Source organism: Lissotriton vulgaris, chromosome 7 (genome assembly GCF_964263255.1).
Source record: "Lissotriton vulgaris chromosome 7, aLisVul1.2, whole genome shotgun sequence".
Taxonomy (NCBI): Eukaryota; Metazoa; Chordata; class Amphibia; order Caudata; family Salamandridae; genus Lissotriton; species Lissotriton vulgaris.
In genome coordinates this window covers 971,727,161-971,747,221 of record NC_141695.1, presented here as the reverse complement: position 1 = coordinate 971,747,221, position 20,061 = coordinate 971,727,161, and positions in this window count along the sequence as shown.

Below are 20,061 nucleotides of genomic sequence, written 5' to 3'. Positions count from 1 at the left end.
TGGCGTCCGACCAGCAGTAGCGTTGAGGTGTTGGAGCTGCCACACTCAGGGACACTTATGTACTTGAAATATTTGACAAATTGAACCCACCCCCTCCCTAGGCTGCTCCACTAGATGGGGAAGCATAGCTGGTGGTGCAGATAGCGGACACGGAGGGATCCTGGTATGACTGCACAATGTTACCAATGCCCTTACTCATTATTGCATGACCTACATGCCATTCGCTTCTCTCCCACCCTTCCCCCACACACCCCAATGATTAAACAACGCTGATACAAACTACAGTTTGCCTACACAGGCTCACCCCAGTACATGCTACCCTAAGATACCTCAAACCAGCAGTTTCTATAGGTTTAGTAATGGCTTTATTGATGTACATTATTAGCTACTCTTTGGACAGGTGTGAAGCAAAGTCTCAAATTAATCTGTTCATTGATCTCATTGCTACAAGATATGGTGTTATTTTGAAAGCTTTTGCTTTGTTCCCAACTGCTCACAATGTTGTAGTGTTTGAATGTGCTGGATAACAGATATTATTTGGAATGCAACTGTACCTATTCTTGACCGATGAACACCATTTGGAAGTGATGTTCAAAAACCAATAAAGAAATGTAAAAAAAACAATTGCAGTTTAAGGCCTGTTCAGTGGACCTCAAGCTCCAGTAGAGGGCAAAAACCAAACCAGACTATGGAATGTAGGGCTTTACCAAGTATAGGCGAGCTGTAGTATTAAAATATATAATAGGATAAATAGCCCCCTCAAACTCATGGTCAAAACCAGAGCTGGTATAGCTCTTCACTACCTCCTCCTTCTGCCCCCGCCCCCAAAACAGATCTGGAGGTCAGGTGACATTTGGCAACTTGGATACTCTACTCATAGGGGCTGATTCCGATCCTGGAAAAACTCTGTACAAACCGTGGTATGGAGCGGTTTCTCCACTCAACTCGTACTTGTAAGGAGCCCCCTACAACCTAGGAAGTACGATCCGTACAAATAGACGCACTCCATACAAATTGTAAAAAAGACCATACAACTCGTATATACAAGCGATTCCGATTCGGATTGCTCTGTACGCGACGTTCCCATGTATTCCCGGCAGCAGTTTACAACCCGGCAAGTACGATTCATACAAACGGCATGCGGTACGTCTCTTTTTTTACAAGAGCCAAAAAGTGCTGGAAAAGCCGTGTACGCCCGTAAAACAGTACGAGACAGACCCCCCCGTGTACGCGTCGTACACCCCATGAATACAGGGGTACGGTGCATATGCACAGTGCGTACGGATGACACGGAAAGTGGGGTACGGTGCGTACATACGCGATTAAGGGGTACTGGTCGTGTACGCACCGTACAAGCACCGTACCCCAAAATCGGCCGCGTACGCACCGTACCCCAAAATCGCGTATGTACGCACCGTACCCCAAAATCCGCCGTGTACGAACCGTACCCCAAAATCGCGTATGTACGCACCGTACCCCAAAATCGGCCGTGTACGCACCATACCCCAAAATCGCGTATGTACGCACCGTACCCCAAAATCGGCCGTGTACAAACCGTACCCCAAAATCGCGTATGTACGCACCGTACCCCAAAATCGGCCGTGTACGCACCGTACCCCAAAACCGCATATGTACGGTGTGTAAATGCGCGATGTTGGGGTACAGTGCGTACACAGGCGATTTTGGGGTACGGTGTGTACATATGCGATTTTGGGGTACGGTGCGTACATACGTGATTTTGGGGTATGGTGCGTACATACGTGATTTTGGGGTACGGTGCGTACATGGGCAATTTTGGGGTACGGTGCGTACATATGCGATTTTGGGGTACGGTGCGCACATATGCGATTTTGGTGTACGCACCATACACATGCCTCGCATGTGGGGGGACCCCTGTACGCCTCATACCTCTATACGACCCGTACCCCGGTATGAGTCGTACCCCCAGAACGAGTCATACCCGGGTATAAGGGGTATAGGGGTTCGCTTCGTTGCCCGGTACGAGTCATCCCCCGTATATAGGCCATTTTCCATACAAATCGTATGCTGACAAACTGGTACGAATCGTACTTGACGGGTTGGACAGCCTTTTTACAATTTGTATGGTCTTTTTTACAAGTCCGTGTCGTACAGCTTTTCCCGATCCGATTTGTAAGGATTGGGTCGATCTGTATGTATTTTTCCCGTACGAATCGTACTACATGGTTTGGAAGGGACTTGTACAATTTGTATGGAAAAAAACTACAAATCCTATTTGTATGGAAAAAAAAATCCAGGATCGGAATCAGGCCCTATAGTGTTCATGTGATGAAGCATACCATCTGAGGGGTGGTCAAGAGCTTCTTTCTTATTGTACTCTGGAATTACCCTTACCCAGCATGGAGTCTTCTGTGGGGAGACAGTTCAAGAGAGTATACAATGGGTGGGAATTTACAGTTTAAGACCATGAGAGGTGTAGTTGTTTGCTCATGACAGCACACTTTTTTATTTGGTGTCTCGGTTCTAGTGACAGCAATTATCTATTAACTAGACTACATTGTTGTTGCAAGGTGGAAGTATTATCTGATACGGCCGGTGGGCCTTATCATGTAATACTAACACAATACACAAAAGTGGACTTCAGGTTCGCCCTTAGCAGTCTTAGCCTGGTAGTGTGGCACAGAGCATTCAGGTGTACTCAGAGGAACATGAATTAATACTTCGCAGTACCAGAATTGACAATAAGTGGCACAACTCAAAAGAAATTCTGACACCAATTTATGAAAATAGATTGTATTTTTATATATAGACACTAAAATGAACATTGTATCATAGATACAACTGGAGTTGTGGATTTTTAAAGAGTTCAAAATGAGATGCATTTTAAGCTGTCAAACTGGTCCCATTGAAATGAATGGGGGGATTCACAGGTGACAGTTGGTCACTTGCAGCAAGAGTTTAAATTAACCCTCTTGTGTATACTGTCTGGTGGGTCCTAAGACCAAGTTCCAACAGTCAGTACTCTGTTATACTACCCCAGGAGTCCGGGTGCAGAGGTGACTTGGCTGTCCTTAGGGCAGAATGGGATCTGTGGGAGTTGTAAACTTGCAGCACTTAAAAGAACGATACTTGGAGATGGAGTTCCACTCTCCCCATGCACAGTAGAGGCCTTTGGGGTCCTAGGACCCAGGTTCAACAGCTGTGTTTCTTCTACCTAGCTCAGCAGCTCCGGGTGCAGAGGTAGCTGGCAGCTGTCAATCACTGGGTTAGGTCAAGACAACGATGCTATGCACACACTCAGTATCACCAAATTTAAGATGCAGGAACACAGCAGCTGGACTGTTACAGACATTGGTCATGATGAGTTGCACTCGGGCTGGAGATGTCCTTGAGGGGGTCGATCAACTAACTGCCGATCATCAAGTTTGACTGCAGCAAATGTAGTCTGTAGTTACTTCGGCAGCGGGAGGTCGAGAGGAGTGGAGTAGCGGCTTGAAACTTGGTGAAAGATTAGCTACCAAAGAGGGCTTGTAGGACACCACTTCTCTTTGGTCTCACTCTCGCCAGGCCCAGCGGGTCGCAAATCTTGTCCTGCAGGACATCGATTTTTCTGCTGCTTGCAGGGGACTGGTCCCGCCAGTCCAGGGGAGTCTGCTTTGGTTTCTGTCATCCACTGTAGCTCCTCTTGCCGCAATCTACACATTTTTCCCATGGTCACACATCGAACACATGGTTCCAGTATATGGTCTGTTCAGGGCACTTAAGTGTCCTATTCTTTGCACTGGGGCTGTGAGAGGCTGGCCTGGTACATGATGTCCACTAATGTAAGTGATAGTTCCTGTGGGCAATCAACAATTAATAAATAATACATATCAGCACAATCCCAATAATCGAAGGCAAAGAGATGTCAGAGAGAGAAAAGGCATATAACAAGAATTTTCTTTGAAATCAAGGAGTGTAAAGCAGTTTATTTTACCAGAATGCAATCTTATAGTATAGATTAAGTGAAAAAAACACACCAAGTATTTATAAAAAATATGTACTTATTATACAAAACTCTCTAGTGTGTTCAAATTTCTCCAACACGGAGATAAACACAATTGACACAATATGTTAGCAAAGAAACACAGTAAACACAGTAAATAGCACAAAATATACAGGGGTCCCAGAGAGAAAAAGTGGTATAAGAACCACAACTCAAGTCAGGAGGATTCAGAAAGGATTGCTGGGGACCCACAGAACCACCCAAGGTAAATAGATTGGGACCCCACGGAGAGCCTGTGCAGTGTGGGAACACGACTGCATGCTCCGTACAAGTATATGGGCAAGTCGCGGTTGGGTTTTTAAAGATGAAGGACCCTTCCCAGTGGACCCTGAGAAACCCCACGGAGTACAGAAGGTTGGAGAGCCACCCCACCCATGGATACCCTAGCACCTACGTTACCTACACCAGGGAAGCCGGGTGCATACATGTGAAGTGGTGTCAGAAAACGCTGTAAAACCCATTGGAGGACTTCAGGAAAGTGCTGCTGCTGGAAGAGGAGAAAGTGTCCATTGGAATCCAATTGTGGATTCTTGAAGATGAGTACCTGAAAGCAGAGGGGACAGAATCTAAGTCACTTAGGGATGACCAGGAGACTTGAAAGACAAATGCCCTCCTATGTCGGGTGCTTCAGGATGGATGACGAGGACCTTGACTCTGCAGCTGTGAGGATCAGGCACGCAGGAATCAAAGAAGGAGGCACGTCAGGACCAGTAAGGTCCTGGGGACTCACAAAAGGCAGGTGAGTCAGGGCTGGGACTGAGCAAACAGGAGACCCCCAAAGAAACAAGTGTGACCCTCAAGTGGACCCACAGGCTCGAGGCACTGGAGTCGAGAGAGGATCTCAAGCAGCTCGCAAAAAGATGCAGGCAACAGTGTACACAATGTGGCGTGGCTGATAACTCTGGTCACAGGAGATGCTTGAGGTTGGGAATACTTGTAGCCTGAAGATCTTTTTGCAAAGAAGCCAACAAGCCTGTGCAACTACAAGTTTATCGGTACCCAGGGGTTTGTTTATTGGAAGTCTCACAAGGGATGCTAGCCTCAAACTTGGTGAGATAGTAGAGCAGGCCTCAGGAGCTGTGGAAAACCACCACCTGTGTTGCAGAGCCCACAGAGTCCAGAGGAGCACCGGATCTGCAGACCGGTCGACTTAGTTGCAGTGCCTGAAAATTCAGGGGCGTGACTCCCTCTCTCCAAGGGAGATTACTTCTGCTGTGTTTGATGCTTCACAGGCCTTGGAGGGTCCTGTATGATGCACAGGCACAGATGATGCAGTAGACTGGAAGGGAGACAAAGTCAGGCCCAAATGAAGTCCAGAGTTCCCAGACGATAGAAGTGCAGGGGGTTCTGATCTAAATCTTATCCCAAGACGAATTTAGGGACCTACACCCAGGTAAGCCGTTAAGTACCCTAGGGAAAGGGTTGGGAAGATTCAGGGGGCCCTCCCAGGGGAGGGTCTGGACAGGGGGGAGGTTACTCCCATGTCCTTTGTTGTTTCACGCCAGAGCGGGAGCCAACGGCTACCAGAACTGGTTTGAACTGGACTATGCACAGGGACACCAAATGTGCCCCTCATGCAGACTTTCAGGTGCTGCCAAGAACACCCACCCGGTCCCAATACACTAAATTCTGTCTAGGAAGTGGTTACACCTCCCTGTGACAGGATGCCTATTGTTCCACCTTCCTCTGCTCAAGGTTGGCTCAGCAGCAGGAGGGCAGAAATGTGTCTCTGGTCGGCAGTAACCATTTTGTGCTGTCCAGGACTAGATGTTTGGCAAGGGGAACACTATGAGCCTAACATAGGGCTCTTCCAGTTCTTGGAATCATACCTCCGACACTGTTTACGGTGTGGGGGTATGATTCCAACATGTTTTTAAGCAAACATGATAGGGTTCATTGCAGTTGTTTTCGAGATGGTCATCAAATAATTACGCTGTGCCACTCTAAATAGTATATGGCTGTTTCACTGACAACCCGGAAGAATGGACTCCGTAGGCTGCAGGGGTGTCCTTTTCATGCAGGGGCACCCTTTCACTTAGAACTAAGCACCCCTTCTTCAGGATTGCAAAGGAATGCTATAGGGGTGACATAGGTTTTAAGTGCAGTGACCCTTAGATATAGTAAACCTATATCTTTAGTAAATGGTGCATGCACCAACTTACACAGGCTGCAATGGCAGGCCTGTAGTTCCATTTTGAATGGTCTTTACTGGTTGTATAATACAAGCTTCACCCCATGGTAGACCTCTGGGCTACCTATGCCCTGAGTACATGGGTACCATATACTAGAGACTTATAAGTGTACCCCAGAATCCAATCTGGGGTGAACCCAAGTACTGAACTAACCAATTTATGGAGAAAGCAGGTAGACTGGGCTCATGATTAGCAGGATCCCAGTCAGACAAGTCAAACCAGTATCACATCAAGCAAAAAAGTGGGGGTGACCATAGAAGTAGATCCTACTTTCCTGAAGCGGCAGAGTCCTGTACTGTTGTAGGTGACTGCAACTTCCCTGCGCCTCTTCTCAGATTTAAAGTCATAACTGAGGTTCTGGTGTCAGGGGAGCCCCTTAAATTCTAGTTTGGTGGGCATTAAGGGTGTGAGGGACAGTGGCCAATGGGTTACTGGTCCTTTTGGCTAATCCACCCCTGTAGTGACAACATCCTGTAGCCCTGCTGAGCCCTTTATCACCCTTGCCCTGGGTGCCCCTGGTACCATACACTGTGGACTTATAGGGATGATAAAGTGCCTTTGCAACTGGGGTTACCAATTAACATTACTTTAGGGTAAAGAACAATGGCACAATTTGCTGGTCTCGGTGCACTGTCAGAGCCAAAAACCTACATCTGGCAGTGTAAACAGGGGCAAAAGGTTGGGAGGGGCATCTACAAAGAAGCCCAGTTTGCTAAAATCGCCTACACTTTGTGTTCTGTCCTTTTACACAGCCTACATCACTAATGAATTGTGACATGGCTATTAAACAGCAGAAGTTAATTATCTGTGCAGCTGGTGCCAACCCCAATTCAGCTATTTTTCGTTTTATTGTACAAACTCATGACGTCATTATGCTAAGATAAGAAACACCTGAACACCGCTGTATAAAGAACACATTTTGAATCTGGGTTTGACTGCAGCGTCCTGCGCATTGAATCCGTCAGTGCTGTGGCCTTGATGTCAGAACCCCTACCGGAGCCAATAACTAAGGTGCATTTATGAAAATGGATTTAAATTGCTTTTTCCGGGACACAAGCACCTCCTCCCCTTCATGCGCTTGTATGGCCTTACAGAAGAATAGTGTTTAAGGGTAACCTGACACACAAGGCGCTCCTTATTCCGTTCACTTTTAATGGCTTTTCAAAGCAGAGCCGCTCATTAGGTCCGACCCGGCTGAATGGCTTGGTCCATTGTTCAGCCATCATGGGGGAATCATTAGCGTTGACATTACCACTCTCAATCATATTTCTGTCGGTATCCGTCAGTCCGTGGGGGACTCATTTGCTTCCCTAAGTGCTGGCGCGCGGGAGCAGCTCTCCCTCCATTCCGGAGCAGAACCTCGTGTCTACAAAAGCAGTATTAGTCGATCTTTCATGCACCTGTCACCTTGCAGTGTAATTGTTGTGGTTTCGCCCATCATTATTTTCAATCCGTTAGCGAACCTGTCAGTTTACAGCGGCCCCCTCCATAATTTGAAAGCTTTTTCGTCAAATTAACTGGCACCTAACCCGATATTGTGAGGAAAGATTAAAGAGTGAAGCTTTGTAACTCCTGCCCTCGGTGCGCAGCGCTGCAGGGCTTTGGCGTACGTGCGCCTTGAATTGGAAGCTGCGACAGTGTGTTTTAGGGCACAGAAGCCCAGGTATCTGCTTCGCATAGCAAGCTTGGCAAGATGGTGACGGTGGTCAGTTCTTCCATGCATGGTGCGTGTATTAAATAGACAATCTTCCCTAAAAAGAAGGAAGCTGCTGCCTCAGGTGCATTTTTGTTTATCCTCGTCTTTTAATACACACGTCAGTCTTATTTTATATTCGCAGTTTTTAGATTTCGATCACACTGTACTAGTCTTCATATTTTAGGTATCAATTACAATACACTTCATCAGGAGAAAGCATATGGATTAGAAGGTAAACACTATGCAAAGTGTATGGTTCCTCGGGATGAAAATTGTCACTATCCGATGTATCACACATGGTGAAGTATGAACAATTATTAATCACTGTCAACAAGGGACAAACATTCAAACAAAGAAAGAATAGATGTACGCATTGCGTAAATTGCTATGCACTTGTTAACACAGGGAGGGGCGTCATGATGCCTTTAAGGCTTCGCCTTTTGTGAGTTAAAGTGGTTTTATAATTTAGGTGTTGAAATAATACAAACACTACGTGCAAAAATGGAAAAGCCACTGAAATGTACCCTTTATAGTTTATTGAGCTAAATCTAACTTGCGTCCCTGCCATGCCTATGACCTCACTCATTGCATCGCTCATAACATGTTAAATAACAGTAATTGCTGACTCATCTCTCCTCCACAATAATCGCTCAGCGCTAAGGATCAATCACTATTCAATCCACTTATTACAAGGAGAATGGGATATTCCAAGTCAGACATTGCTGGGAACCAAATTGGAAATCTATTTCGCATGACTTGGGAGGGGCTGAGTATTCACTGAGTTCTGCTCTGTGCAAACCTCCTTTCACAATCCAAGTCCATCTCCAGACAGAGGTTCCCTGGCGGGAGGCATGAGGACAGTCCGCTTTATTCAGATGACTGACAGATTGCTGACACTGAGAAACCAAAAGATGCGTGGGCGCGGTACAAGACACACTGCTGCCAGAGGTTGGGGCTCACTGGGGGTTCCGGTTGAATGCCGATAGGTCAGTTCTCTCTGCCACACAGGCGGCAAAGGCTGCAGGAGATGAACTTGTCTAATACAAATGCGCAGACAACGCCTGTTAAGTACCTGGGGATCTACCTGAGCTCAGGCAGAAGTGTAGTCATTGTTAATAACCTTTTCCAACATATTTTGCCTCCACAGTCTGATTTGTGTCTATGCAGTTACATCTCATCTTCACTGCAGGCCCGATTGTACCAGTATGAATATTATGCATAGATATTTGTGGTAGTGATTGGTTTTATTAGTGTGAAAGCAAGTGTGACTGTAGTATGGATGCCCGGGAATGTGTGGGACATGTATGTACTGAGTAAAGTTTGATATTTATACCATGAGAGGTAATTTCCCCTCTTTTTATTAAATATATTATGGCGATCTGATTATGACCCATTCTACTTGAAAATATCTGAACAAAACAATCAATAAACTAAAGAGAACAAAATGAAAATTGTGTGATGTGTATTGGGCTCTGATATTCATCTGTCACCTTGTATTTAAAGTGAAGGATCCCTTATGGGACTGTGATATACGTTCTGGCAGGGTGTTCTGTTGATTCTATTGTAACATCCGAGACCCATGCTTCAAATGTGGTAGTACTTTTTAGAAAGCTTAGGGAGGAGTGTGCATAAATGGCTGCCAATCCTGATGTCCTTAATAGGATGAATAGCCCTAAGCGAGAAGATCAGTGTTACATGTACTACAGCACATGACAATGCGTATCCCAGAGTCCTGCTTTCAGACATTGGATGAGTTGCTTTGGCTGCTAGACTCGGGGCATGGGAGGCCGCAAATCAGCCTGGAGGCTCGGCGACTCCCAAGGGACATCGGGGGAACTACAGGCCCTGCACTTCAGGGTTTATCATTGGGCAGTTCACAATCAACACACTATAACATGCTTCCGGAGTGGGGGTGGGCGTGGATATTGATCCTGTTGCAGGAATGCTGGCTCTGGAAGCTTCTGGGGCCTCATTTATGAAAGCCTTGCGCCACCGGTGCGTCACTTTTTCCCATGTTAAAAGCGACGCACCGGCGGCGCAAGGCCTTCATAAATAAGGCCCCTGGTGCTTACACTGGCGACGCACAAATGCAAAATGGTGCTACCATGTTTTAGGAAATATTTTCAAGGCTTGACACTTGCATGGCCTAAAGTGCCAAGCCAGAGCCTTAACTCGCTGCTGGGGCTCTCCCAGTTAAACCTCTACACCCAAAACACATCGCCCAATTCCAGTTTTGAAGATAGTGAAAACACCTTACAACTTTCCGACCTTGAGATGGAGGAAGCACTTAACAGATGCCTTCTCCATGACCTTTTCTGTCGTGATTGGGTGAGCCAAAGGTCATGTTTGGGTGGGGCCACCCGGGCCCCCTGCTAGATCCGGGCTGTGTTACCAGAACAAATTCTGACAATGTTAAGTATTTGTGACCGCACAACACAGGGGGAAATGAGGAACAAATCTGCATGCAACAATTAGTCCTCTGGAGTACGGTGAGTAGCCCAATGATGATACCTGCATTCTTAAGGCAAAGGAAGTCGCTCACACTGCTCGGGGGACTAATATGAAGACAGCAGGATGGTGGGAAATGCAGACTTCTGTGCTTAATGGGATGTTGCAGGTAGCTGCTTGCTCGTATTTGCTGGTTTGGCTGGCATTCCCACACGAGCCAGAGACGCATGTACTAAATCAGACACTGACAGACACTGGGGGAGTGTGGAAATGTATTTTACGTTTGGATGCCCCACTTTTACCATGCACAGCCACCCACGTTATGGCACTGAAGAAGACAATAAATGGGAGGGGGATATGGGTGAGGACTAAGATAGATGATTAACCGATCACCTACTAAGAAACAATGTTTGTGGGAATTAGCAAGGTTTGTATGAGGGGAATGTGGGGTGAGACACAAATTGGTGTACAGCGGGACTGCCCAGTGGGGTAGAATAGATTGGGACATGGTTGAGGTCCGATTACAACAAGAAATTGATGAACCTTTTGTGGAGCAGGGAATGCATTCTGGAGATTGATAAAAAGTAAATATGCTGGAAGGTTTCAGGGTGTGTGTGATTGCTGCCAGTTAGCATCTCCACGTGTACTGCACACAGGTTATCTATGCTACTTGAGTGTCATGTCGAAACACATTTGCGGAATATCACATCTCTCTCTTGATCTGTGGGTGGTGGGGAGGAGGAAGGGGTTGTTATTATCTTTGCACTATTGACGTAGTTGGTGAGTTGGCACTGAATGTGGTATTACATTGGTCTTGCCTTTATGCACATGGGCTTTGATTCTTTTTCCTTATATTAACTGTTGGGCACTGTTTCTGTCTTTTTCTGTCACTTAATAGGTGTTTTTGAGGCTTCACACTCGGTGTACATAAGTTAGCCTTCCCCATTTCAACTTATTGCTATACTTTCGTTTTTCTGAAATGAATTTTACTATCTTGTACATTACTGGTTTCTGCCTTGGTTCTGTCTCTAACGGATTGACACTTTATTATATGTGTGTGTAGGTATACCAGTCATAATGTGGGCTTACCTGTTTACTTTTAGCCCTGAGGAAGTCGGTGGATACTTCCACAAAGACGAAACACGTGTTGGCTAAAGTTGTTTTGCTGATGGCTTAAGAGACTGTAACCGTACAGAACTTGGAATAAACAACAAGAAAGAAGATTTCTACGAAAATACTGTGTGGACCTATAATTCATTATGGACTTTGTGCTCAGGATATTGAATCTAAATGTTTTGTATATGTGTAGACTGCTGTCTACATATTTGGCAACGTTGGGTGGTCATTACTCATTATCCTTTGAGCATTTCTTCTGAATATATAATGTTCGCTGTGTGACTTTTCATGGCTTAGCGCATACCATACCCATTCATCCTCCTTTTGTTTTGTTATCTTTGTACTGTTGTTTGTGTACAACACATCACTAAAAGAAATATGAGAATATAGTTCTCTTTAACCCCTTCACTGCGGCGGCTATTCCGCCGCAGTGCTAAGGGGGCGGGGCGGCCGCATGCTGGTGACGGAACCGCTCCGTCACCAGCCTCGGTTGAGCTGTGCTCATGACGGAGCGGTTCCGTCATGCCCCCCCCTCCCCCGCTCAATGGAACACTCAGCGCAGGCGCGGAACCGCTCCGTCATCAGCACAGCGCACCCGCAGCTGATGACGGAGCGGTTCCGTCATCAGCGTCCAAGGGGTTAACAGATTTTGATTGTTTTGTTGACTTTTTGCTCATCAAATTTGTGTCTATTTATTACATTGGGTATGAATGTTATGTTGCTTGTTGGACCTTTCAGTTGTTGGTGCTGCTTGAACATAAACATTTGTGTGGGCACCTGCCTGCTCCTTGTGCCATAGCTACCAGGAGTTAGGCACAGTTTCTATTGTAACTGTGTTGAAACACAGTACATGTGTGCTTATTAAGCAAGTAAGTGTCCTCCTTCACAAATTAATGACTGATTTTGTGACATCCGATTTTATTTAAAACTAAACTTTCCTAACCACATCTCATCCTATCATAATGCCTTAATTTACTCGCTGTCTTACCTAAATATGATTTTGATGGGTGATGAATCACTATCAAATTTTACAAGCCTAATGATAGGATTATCCTATTTGAATGCACTGGAATTGGGGACAAAAACAGGACATTATTTTACTGTAACTTCTACAAAATTAATTAGTGTAAATATCATAATTGCTAAGATACAGAAAAGACATAATATCAATGTGGTAAAAAACTTGAATCTGAGTGAGCAACTGATCAAATTTACAATGTTTAAAAGAAACAGCAAAACCAATGCAATGCCAATAATTAAACTAAGTAAACAATATTAGTAAGGTAATAGCCTGCATCAAACATTTGAGAAATAAAGCCATTATCATGATAAAGATAAAGGCCTATTCAAAAAGGAGTTTTTTTTTTAGTACAAGTACTATTCTAGTAGTACAACTTCCCATACTCACAAATGATATTCACAAATCTCCAGCCAGAGATCTCTACCTTTTCTAGCTCTTGTGTGCAGAGATCTTGACTACAAGTTTGGTGATTGCAGCACATGGTGCAGTTAATGCAGGAGGTATGGGGCAAGTGAATGGAAAATAGATTGGGTTTTGGGAAAATTGAGGGAGTGGTTTAAGAATGCATAAGCAACTTATAAAACTCATCAATAAAAGAGTAAGTCGATTCTTATTCGCTAGAGTTAAACCTAAATCTACTAATCTACAATAATAATACTATTACAAAACAGACTCAATTTCACTCCAGCCAACCTTGGAGCAAGTCTAGCACCTCACATGCACATCCGCTAGTACGGCAAGATGCTCTCATAAGAATAAATGAAGGCCGGGACTAGCACTATCACCACGTAATGAAAAAATGTAAAATAGAGGGAAATATTTTTTGACTGTAAAAACAATTTGTTAGAACTGGGGGTCTCTAGTTGGCAGAGGTAGGTACCACTGTCCAAATAGGGACCCTTGCTTCTAGGCAGGGTAAGGAGGAAACCCTCTGAGATAACCCCTGCTCACCCTCTTGGTAGCTTGGCACGAGCAGTCAAGGCTTATCAAAGGCAATGTGTAAAGTATTGTACCAACACTCACAGTAACACAGTGAAAATACCACAAACTGACTCCACAACAGTTTAGAATAATAAAGGTATTTAATCTAAACTACACAAGACCAAAACGACAAAAATCAAACATACACAGTTCAAGAATATGGTTGCAAAAGAGTTCTTAAAGTTGTGATAAAATAATCCACAGTTGCGTAAAAAGTTCACAGTTGGTCACGTTTAGCCAACAGTACCTTTAAATGCGACAAAGTTCCGAAACAGAAACTGGTGCGGTGGAAAACAAGCGATGTGTCACTCCTGAGACCTTGGAGAGGCGATGCGACAGCCCCGCTGGATGTAGTGGGCGTGATGCGGTGACTCCGGTCTGTACGGGGAGGGATGCGATACCTTGTATGGATTCTGGTGCGGAGGTTCCGTAGTGAAAGAAGCTTGCAAAGGCACGATAAGATGATCTTTGGAGTTGCGACGATCTCCGGGGCGAAGATGCGGGACCAGCGGTGATCTTCCTCTCGCAGCTCCTCGATGCGATGGCTCGCAGCGACGTGATGCGGTCTGCAAGCAAGCGGTGCGATGATCTTACCCAGCGACGACAGGCTCTGCGACAACACTCGCAGCAATGGTAATCTTCCCGCACCTGACCAATGTGTACAGAAAGGGAAGGGTTAGACCTGGCTAGTGGGGACCCGTACCAGGAGGACATGGTAGTTCACAGACTGCACACAGGCACTGTGGTAGCCGGCCTGAGACACCATTTTAGTGCTACTCATGTGGGTGGCACAATCAGTGCTGCAGGCCCACTAGTAGCATTTGTTATCACCAGCCCTGGCACACTCAGTGCACTTTACTAGGGACTTCTTGGTGACACAAATATGCCAATCATGGATAACCAATCACAATAACAATTTACTCAGATAGCATATGCACTTTAGCACTGATCAGCAGTGGTAAAGTGCCCGGAGTCCTATTGCCAACAAACACAGGTCAGGTAAAATAAGGGCGGAAGAAGCAAAATGTTTTGGGGTAACCCTGCAAAAAGGGCCATTTCCAATACAAACAAATTATAATTTAATATTATTTGTGTCTTTTATTATTAATTCGAACATGTCTACAAAAGGTAACATAGGAGCAAGTAGTATAAACCACATATTCCAACAAATGCAACATACCTTCTAATGCAAGGAGGAAGTCGGGATTCAACTACACCCATCAAGAAGTGAAACTCATTAAAACACACAGTCTGTCCACATAGGAAAGGAAGTCACACACAAAATAAAACATGTTTCACTATGTTGGTGAATATCTTCCATATTTCATAAAACAAAGATTTGATTTCATTTGGGGGGAAGAGAGGTTATTTTAACATCACCAAGTAGATGGGTTAGGTGTAGTTTAATTCATTTTAACAGTAATATGTTGTTGGTGTAATGTGTTGTTACACATGTGTGTCATTCCTGCCTACCTGAGAAATGTAGGGAGAAGGTCAGAGTGGCATGAGTTGTGATACAAGAGCTACTAGGGAGAGAGGGGTGTAAATGTTATGCTGCTTTTCCCTGGATTAGTCAGGCTATATAGCAAATAAGAGTCTATGGTACCGAAAATTCGCTCCTTGGGGGGAGGTGTGACAGAGACAGGATCTAGGTGTTTCTCTGGGAAGAACATTTACCACCTGTATCCGGAGAAGTTATGCTTCACCTTTCTCTCATCCTGCCACATTTACTTGAGGTCCCTCGTGGTTCATACCTCCATTACCAATTTTTTGACTTAGTCTGCAACTCCTGCCATGTGGCCACCTGTTCTGTTGCACTGAGGGTGTAAAGAGACAGACCTTGTAGTTCTCGGTCATGATCAGCAACATTTAACTGAAAGGTCTGACTCCTCTTCAGTGAAATTTCACTTCCTCATGTGTGGGACTGACGGTATCTTAGATTCCATAGGTGTTTTGCAGTGTACAGTCAGTTTAGCAGTCCAGAAGCATGAGGGCATAGACTAGGGTGTGTGCTGTGTTTATGTGTTGGGAGTGATATTATTTGTCCGCTGTTTGTGTTTTGGTGCATGTGTACTGTGTTTCACTGTTCCTTTCCATTTAGAGTTCCCTACTCCACCAGTAGAGATCTCCACAGCTGGAGCAGAGAAAGTCCCAATGGGAAGTATAGCAGAAATCATCCAAATTTACTGTACAACTATACTTTGAAAGTGGTAGAAAGCTCCACCCCTCTCAATGTGGGTGGAGACACATAAATAATAACAATATTTGGTATTTCTGCCTGGAATTGGTAAATATCTTCAGAGGGCAATCTTTGCCTAGGGGTAAGTGTAAATCTATGTGTGCATATATCGCCACACATACATTTGCCTTTGAGAATAGGCCCAATATAGTCTTAGTTGAGCAGGGGGGTGCATATTTATCTTTATGAATCATGCCATATGCTTTTACTTTTATATCCTTCTCATTTTCCGAGTAGTATTTTAATCAAATTTCTCAAAGGTTTATTGAGGTCATTTATGATGCCATTTTTTTAAGCCGCTATTTTAGATAATTATAATGAGTGAAGAACGCATATGATTTCAGCAATAAAAAAAAAGTCTTGAAACATGATGGTGCTGGAGTTCTTAAACATGCAGAGAGATGCCACATCAACCATTGCACGTAAATATCAATCAAGAGTTTTACTACCACATTCTAGGAAACTGTCTCTTTGTCTGGTGTCCCTCATTTTTTCTGGACTGACTTTGCAGTTTTTTTTCAACTCTGTGCTCTGGGGCCCTTCTAATCAGGTCCCAGTGCAGTGTCCCTAAACATTTTTTTAAATAGACTACAATCCAGATTGGTATATTTAACTTAACTATAAGTCATTAGTAAATGGTACAAAAGTGTACTCAGGCATGCCAGTTAAATGGCAGTAGTGGGCTACAGCACATATTGTGCCATCACTAAAAGTGGCAATGCAAAGCATGTCTACAGGATTGCCCCTGCAGCATTGGTAGGCAGTTTTAAAACTGCCATTTTTCCCAAGGAAGAATAAGCCTTTTGTCAGGTCTAAACTTCCTTTTTAATACTTATAAGTCACCCTTAAGTTTGCTCCGCAATGCCCGTAGTTCAGGATGCACTGACCTTTTTGGTCTCGCCAGGTGCTCTCCTCTTGCTTCCTCAGTGGCCTGATTCCCTGTCATGGAGTCAGTCCATTCTCTCTGCAGCTGCCAGTTCATCCTCACTGTCCCTCTCTGCATGGCTCGCTGCCCTACAGGTATCCATTTTACTTTGGACAGGAGCTATGTATCTGGTCTCTGTTTTGTGTGTTAAATGGGCAAATTTATCTTATTGAGTGTTTCTTCTTTTAGATTTATGTTCACATTATTTCCCACCTCTCATCGCCCTGTAGCACCGCCTCATTTGACCTTGCTATTCCAGCCCAGGTTCCACCTCCCACAGACTTTAACTGCCACACGCCACCCCCGCCAGCACCTCCCTATGAAGGCTGCTGTGCGGCCATGCTGCTGGTGCACCAAACCCCGTCTGTATCTGTCCGGGCCAGGACCGCACCCAGCGACAGGAACCCTGGCCCGCCAAACTCCGCCAGGTACTTTGCCTCGGGTCTCCTCTCCCTGGACCCAGCTTGCAACAAAAACTGTATCCTCACATCACCTCGCTTCACAGTGGGACCTTTCACCGACCTCCATTGTCGATTCATTACCATCACAGGACCGACCGCCCCCCATAGAAACCAGACACTCACTGGCCCCGCCCATCAGGACCTCCATGTAGCAACTCAAATGCCTCCTGATCAACGCTCGATCGATCTACAAACACGCCACCAAAGTCGCGGACACCATCTCCACCCTCACCCCTCACGTGACCCCTTCATCACTGAAACCTGGCTCATCCCCGCATCTGCCCCTCACATTGCAACACCTAAGTGCTACAAGATGATACACTGTGACCGAACCAACAAACATTGAGGTATCATCACTATCGTACACAAGGAATCTAAGATCTGCACGACCACGGACGACAAAACCACGCTGATCATGAAACACCTGAACTTTCAACTCTACACCAACAAAAAAATCACTTGTAGAGGCACCCACGCATAAAGACCTCCAGGACCATGCACCGGTCTCAGCGACTCCATCACATATGTCATCACCCCACTCGCCTTCGAATCGGAACACTACTTTTTCCTGGCAGACCTCAATTTCCAACTGGACGATCCTACTGCCACCGACTCCATTGACCTCTTGGAACGAATGAACAGCATCCTCCTCACATAGATAGTTGCAGGTCCACGCACAGAGCAGAACACATGCTGGAACCCATCTTCACATCCAGCAACAGATTTTGATGGAGCAGGGTTTTGAGAAAATAAAACCTGCTTGGATTGATTCCTCAGTAATATTTACTAATAATGTGATGTGAAATTAATGTGCACAAACACAAAAACACAGGCTTTGCTCATGCGTGCACTAATACAAGACTAATGCTTGCCTGACTAGGACGTATTTGCATTTAGCTTTTCTTTTTTTTTTTTTTTTTTTTTTTTTTTAATTTTTTTTTTTTTATTTCATCATCAGAAAAACAAAGTGTAAACAATTGATTATTTTAACATAGATATCTGTTATAACAGAAGTCATTCAATTAGTGCTTTGTCACTTAAAGAATCAAACGAATTGTACAACATATTCTTAAAAGGCAAAGTTTAAACGAAAGCGAAAACAAAAAAACAACAAAAAAAAAAGAGAAAAAAAATGAAAAATTACAAAGAGGGCTAAGCAGTTTTTGACCCCACCGACTATAATCTTGTAAGAATAAGCATGAGTCTATCCCTCTTTTTAGTTAACCGTCTAATTTGATTTTCCATTTTTCAACTGGGGCCCATATCCGCTTCCCAAGCTGCTTTGCCTTCGCGCCTTTTTTTTCATATAAAGCTTTCTCTAGAGTATAGATAGCTAATAATTTTGAAAGCCATTGTTGAAACGAAGGAGGATTAGAGTCTTTCCATACCGTTGCAATACAAAGCCGGATCAGCGTCATTGCAATAAATAAAAATTCTTGATGGGGTACCTCCTGCCCCTCCTTTGCCACCCCAAGAACCATAATCTCATTAGTTAATTTAATCGAGATTTTCAATTCCTCTTTAAAGAATTCCTCCATAGCTTCTTTAAGGGGATCTAGTTTAGGACAAGCTGCAAACATATGTATTGTGTCTGCCTCCATACTCTGACATCTTGGGCAGAAGATCCCACTCGTGCCCCCCCAACTGGCTATTCTATGCGGTGTATAATATAATTCATATAGAGTCTTAAAATATTGTGCCTGCAGATTTGCAACCTTTAAAGTAGTGTTTCCTAACCTGAGCGATTTTTCAGCCTCATTTCCTGATAGATTTAATTTATTTCTCCATTTATCAAATACCTTTCCTCTGTCATCCTCATTATACTGGCATAATGCACCATATAGTTGAGAGATTGTGCATCCATCCTCATCTCGAACAAATTCCATCAGGTCTACCCTAATAAATTTACAATTGCCTGCTTGTTTTCTCTGCAGGACTGACCTTATCTGTAAGTATTTGAAAAAGTCTCTCTGATCCATATTGTATAGCTGTTGCGCCCTTTCAAATGTTATTAACCCTGATTGATCTGTGATGTCTCCAATTATGCTGACCCCAAGATTATCCCACCGCCTCATCACTTGATCATGGAATACATCTGGGAGAAGTTCATTCATATATAAAGGAGTATAAAAATTCATTCGCCCTAATTTAATTGTCAAATAGGCTGAGCTTGATAATTGGGAAGATAGTTTCACCGTGGCAACATGGGTTTATACCGGGGAGGAGTACCGCCGATCATATTAGAAGGGTGTTTGCGCTGCTGGATGGTACAACTGCCTCACGAGACCCTATGTCTTTAATATTGCTGGACGCCGAAAAGGCTTTTGATAGGGTCTCGTGGGGTTTCCTGTGGGCAACAATGATTAAGTGCAATTTCGGGAAAAAATGCATAGGAGCATTAAAGGCCCTTTATAAAAATCCGAGTATCAGACTGAGAGTAGGGGGAGAACTGAGCGAGGTAATAAAAATCGAACGTGGGACCAGGCAAGGATGCCCATGTTCCCCTCTACTCTTCGCCTGTTATATTGATTCATTTATTAGATATATAGAAAAAAATAAAAATATCAGCCCAATTATGCTGAATGGATACGAGACCAAAATATTGGGATACGCGGACGATTTAGCAATCACATCATCAACACCAGTAATAGCAATTAGAGAGATCGAGGATGAAGCTAAAAAATATGGTCTTCTATCAGGGTATAAATTGAACCAAGGGAAAACGCAAATAGTTCTTAATCAATTTGTTAATATTCAGGACGAAAGAGTTATAGAGTCTGCGGTTTATTTGGGCGTTAATATAACATCCGACTTATCGAAGGTTGTGGAGAAAAATCTGACCCCAGTAATTAAAAAGGCAAAATTAGACCTAGACAGGATGGACAATTTACATTTAACGATTATAGGTCGCTGTAATGTTATAAAAATGCTGTTCCTGCCCAAAATTTTATATTTATT